The following is a 5,455-nucleotide window of genomic DNA, read 5'->3' on the forward strand; positions in this document are numbered from 1 at the left end:
TTTTATCAGTAAGGCAAGTCAAGTGATGGAAAATTAAGTAATTTTCCTAGGATCATACAGATAGGTAGCATGCAGAGATTCTAACCCAGGTCTGTCTGAGTTCAAAATGAGGTGTTGCTGTTTTAAAATATATAGTACATTATTGTTAACTATATCCACCCTCCTGTGCAGGAGAACACCAGCACTTATGCCTCCAGTGTGACTGTAACTTAGAATCCACTGGCCAACTGCTCCCTTCTCCCCGATACCTTCCCCCAGCTTCTCGTAGTGACCCATTTTTATTTGTCTTTAATCGATGCATGGTGATTGTTCGTAACACTCCTCTATTCTCTACTCCATGTAAACATATGTTGAAATTTCACACTGTACCCTATAAATATCTATAGATATTATGTGTCAATTAAAAATAAATTTGTTTCAAAATGAGGTTTATGATCTCCGAGAAAAACAGGACATCATCAGCCATGTCCCTGAAATGCCCCTTTCTGTTCCCAAGGTTACCACCAAGTAAAAAAGGACAATGGAGGTGGGCTGAGACCAGAATGCTCCAATAAACTCTATCTGAAAAAACATTAACTGCTCATGTGTACACTGGGACCTCCTCACACTAATGCCATCTGTGTGTGTTTTTCTGCGCATACCTAAGTCGGCTGGTGGTTGGAATGCTGTCATGCAAGAGACATAGCAAGGGAATGGTATCACTGCTCCGTAGTCTAACATAACAGTAAGCAGGTGCCCGAAGAGCAGCCAAGTGCTACTAGTGCAGCCAGCAGGGTGGTTGGATCTGTACTTGTTCCTCATGCGCCCTCTCTGTTGTAAGTTTCGGTAAACCTGGGTCTCACATTCCACCTCCAAGTATTTTCTGCAATCTCTAGGCAACCCATCCCAGCATCTCAGCACGGCCGGGCTATGGACCCTACAGAGGTCTTGCAACCAAACAGTGTATTTTATGAAAAAAAAAGAAAAAGGGAATATTTGAGAGAAGAATGAAAAGAAAAAAAACCATTACTTGGCTTTCGAGTATTAGAGTAAAAGTTACCTTGTAATTTGAACTAAGGGAGAGAAAAGGATACAGGGTATTAAGGGAATCAGTCCAAACCAAACCCAGTGCCTGCCTAGCAAGTAAGGCCCTGCGTGTGTTCAAACATCAATATCACCAAAAACCAAAACAACAACTAAAACCCACATGCACACAAGCCAAGCCCAGAGGGCACAGTGCAGACTGAGAACAGGCAGGAAAGCGGCAACAGGTGCACACAAATGCCACCTGTGTTCCTAGGCAGAAATGCTGGCAGGAACTTTAAGTTGTTATTAATGTATGCTTTAGTGGCAACATCAATTTACCAAAAAAAAAAAAAAAATGTTAGTCCAAATGGCTATAATGTATAGAGCCATCACTAATAACATGTTTAGCTCCAAACAAATCCAGTCTTCCCTCTGTATCCATGGGATATTGGTTCCAGGACTCCTCACAGAGCCCAGAATCCAAAGATTTCCATATAATCTGTGCACATCCTCCTGCATGCTTACATTATCCTAGATTACTTAGAATACCTGACTCAATGTAAGTGCTATACAAATAGCTGTTATTGGCATTGTATAGGGAATTATGCAAGATTTACATACTCAGTAAAGGCACAAATGTTTTAACCTTTTCAGTCTCTGATTGCTTGAATCCATGGATGCGGAATCTGTGGATACCAAGGGCAAAATGTAGTCTCTTCGTTAATCCCAGGCCTTGGCTCTAGGCCAACTGTCTTCTTGCTTTTATTATTTGCAACAGAATCCAGGATTCAGAGTGAATCAAAGAGCTGAACAGGAATATAACTCCTGATAGTATTGTCTCCACGCTGTATGCACTTATCCTTTTTGTCTCTCCCCAGGGGAAAAACAGTTATTCTCACTTATGCTAAATCCAGTTGTTTCCCCCACCATGGTCATGTAAATCCTGGCACCAAGCATGCACCAGAACAAAGTCAAGTCTGTGGGAGGCTTTCAGGCAGGAGCAACAGGCGGCCCCAAAACCCCAAACTCTTCCTTCCATTTTCTCCTAAAAGTACAGGGTTCTATTCATCAAAACCTTTTATATATTCTTGTTATTTCTTTCTTAGGGAAAAAAAAAAGCCAACATTATACACAGGCATAGAATAACAACTCCTGCTTCACAAACCATGAGATCTTTTCATTTCTCAGAGTAGGCAAATAATCCAGACAGAGGACAAGAGGGAAAGAATCGGCAAGGACTGTATTCAGCAGACAAAAACCGGCCTCAGCAAAAGAGAATTTGACCTCCAATTAGACCTGTAAGTGGTTCTGTTTGAGGAAGTATGTCTCCTTTCTGTACACCCATTTAACAAAATGAATTACCCAAAGGCTAAGTGAAAGAGATTGTGTAACTTTTGTTTTAATGTGATTTTTTTTTTAAAATGTGGAATGCTTCATGAATTTGTGTGTCATCCTTGAGCAGGGTGCATGCTAATCTTCTCTATATCATTCCAATTTTAGTATCTGTGCTGCCAAAGTGAGCACTTAATGTGATTTTTAAATATCAGGTTTCTTATTATTTCTTCCCAGTAAAAGAGAATTGATGACTTAGAATTGACCAAGATTTAAAGATTATTTGGATCCTGTTCTTCCATTTTCCCTTTTCAATCTTTTAAACCTTTAAAAACAATCTTTCTGGGCTGGCAGGGTGGCTCAAGTGGTACGGTGCCTGCCTAGCAAGCATAAGGCCCCAAGTTCAAAACCCAGTACTGCACCTCACCAAATCTTTCCATTGTAAGTCCAAATTACTGTATGCTTTAGAAAGTTTCCTTTACTTATTAACACAATAAAATGATCTAAAACTTAGCATTTAAAAATCCCACCCCATTAAAAAGTCATCTGGTTTCCATATTCCAGGCTCTTTCTATCCTAAATTTGTAGTTGTTCACTTTACACAGTTGTAATCATTCCATAAATCAGGGTTTTAAAATCCCCAAAATTTTATCATTTTCTACATCTTTCTTCTATTTCTCTCTTCATTGGTATCTTCATCATTAATAGGGAACAAAGGAAAAATTCCAAACCAGTGTTTTAAGTATTTTGCTGTATATAAATATTCATATCTTTGTCTACTTGTGCTGCTGTAACAAAGTTGCTTGATATTGGGCAACTTATAAACAACAGAAATTTGTTGTGAAGAGTGGGAAGTTTAAGATCAAGGCATCAACAGGTTTGGTGTCTGGCAAGGTCCTCTTCTTCAACAGACACTATCTAGGTGTACTCAGCTGGCAAAAGAGATGGAAGGTCAAAGTGACACAACTACTTCCGACACCTTTATAAGGTCACTAATCCCATTCTTGAAGGCTCCACTCTCATGGCTTAATCACCTCCTAAAGGCCCTAAGTCTTAACACTCTCTATCACATTGGTGATTAAGTTTCAACATGGATTCTAGAGGGGACACAAACCTTCAACCCATGGCAATGATCACAAAAAAGAGTACGTTTGGGTGGGTGTGATGTTGAGGATACCGGCAAAAATGAGGTGGTAGGTACTACAGTTTGGATATGGTGTGTCTTCTCCCACCCCCAAGTTTATGTCCCCCTGAGTTTAATTTCCAAAGTCATAGGTTAATGGTACTGAGAGTGGAAACTTAATCTGATAGTGGTGTTTGGGGGTGGACCCTTAGGGAAGTGGTTTCTTTTAGATAAGTTCATTTGGGTAGAGCCTCCATGATTGGATCTTTATGGCTTTATAAGAAAAAGTAGAGACACACACAAATGCACACCCCCTGTCTCTTACCATGTACTGCACATTAAAGTGCTCAAAGGACTGAATATTTTCAGTTATTCATCTGCCTGGCTAGATATTTATTAAATACACTGAAAGTTTATTGAATTGAATTTATTCAATGCAATTGAAATTTCTAGCTAACAAGGTAGTAATTGACAGAAACATACAGAGCAGTCTCCCAGACATGCCAGCTCGTTCCATGCCTGCCCGCCCCACCATTTCTGGGCTTCAAACATGCTGACATAGGGAATAAAAAATACCTAACAGCAGAATATAGGTTTCAGATCTAACTTATGATTCTAAAAATAAACCATTAAAAAACCTTTATAGAAAACGTCAAGCATATACAAAATACAGAGAGAGTAGTTTAATGGAATTTTCAACTTTATGAGTTATCAACAGTATGCAAATCTTATACCATTGATGCTTAATCTATTGCTTTTCCTACTAGATTACTTTAAGCCTAAATAACATCAAATCATTCCTTCTGTAAATATTTCAGGATATATTTTCCTGTATTAGCTTTTCCAGCACTATGATAAAAAAAAAACAAAAACTTAAGAGAATCAACTTAAAAGAGGAAAGACTTCCTTTGGCTCTGAATCTTCAGAGTTCAGTTCAAGCTCAGGTGGATTCGATGCTTTGGGTCCTACGGCAGAATAGTATGGTAGCAAGAGTACTTGGTGGCTGTTGCCCACCTCCTGGCAGCCAGGAACAGGAAAGAGAGACAGGAAAGTGTGGCCAGGGCCAAAATATACCCTTCAAAGATATGCCCCAAGTGACACACTCCAACCAGGCCCCACCTCCTAGTTTCCCCAACCTCCCAATTCATATTATGAATCCATCCATGGATTAATCCATTGATTAAGTCAGAGCCTCATGATTCAATAACCTGTCAATGATTGGATTCACCAGCTGAGGACAAAGCCTTCTATATGTGAGTCTTTTGGGGGATACTTCTCATCCAACCTACAACAATCCCTAAAGTATACAGAATCTTTTATTAAGCATAATCATAATATCATTAAAATAATTATTTCCTTAACATCACCAAATATTCAGTAAGTACTCAAATATCCCCAATTTGCCTCATTAGTGTTTCAGCTTTAAATCAAGATCCAAATAAGGTCCACACTTCGCCTTTAGTTGAAGTTTTTCCTTTTAATCTATAGGTTCTTTTTCCCCCCTCTCTCTTTCTCCCTTATAATTTGTTGACAGTATGGTGACATTTGTCCTTTAGAGTCTCCCATATCCTGGCATTGGTAATTGACTCCTCATATCATCCGGATTATAGCTGTGCTTTCTGTACACTGAAAGCTGGCTTTTCAGCCCTGTTCAATAGATGTTTCTGTGGTCTGGAAATGTTCTATATTTGCACATGTGACCAGTGTATTAGTATGACTGAAGAAATGGATTATTTTTGTTTTCTTTTAATTAAATTTAAATAGTCATATGTGGCCACTGCCTACCATATAAGACAGCACATAGAAGTTACTGGAAATTGAAACAGACACATGTGGCTGATGGCGACTGCATTGGATTAATTTCATTGTATTTCAAGAATGTTTCATAAATAGTGAGCTTCCACTAGAGGGTGCAAAATGTGTAGTTGGCTCTGTAGGGTTAGTCGTCATTGGGGATCATCATTTATATCCAATCATTCCTTCTACATTTATTCA

General features: G+C 39.0%; 1 non-coding gene across 1 annotated transcript; it reads right to left on the minus strand.

Annotated features, from left to right (window-relative positions):
* Window positions 1–2,422: 2,422 nt before the first annotated feature.
* LOC141422796 (U6 spliceosomal RNA) lies at window positions 2,423–2,529 on the minus strand. The gene has a single exon (XR_012447520.1). It is a non-coding gene; the product is annotated as a U6 spliceosomal RNA (small nuclear RNA).
* Window positions 2,530–5,455: the final 2,926 nt, after the last annotated feature.

Source organism: Castor canadensis, chromosome 4 (genome assembly GCF_047511655.1).
Source record: "Castor canadensis chromosome 4, mCasCan1.hap1v2, whole genome shotgun sequence".
NCBI lineage: Eukaryota > Metazoa > Chordata > Mammalia > Rodentia > Castoridae > Castor > Castor canadensis.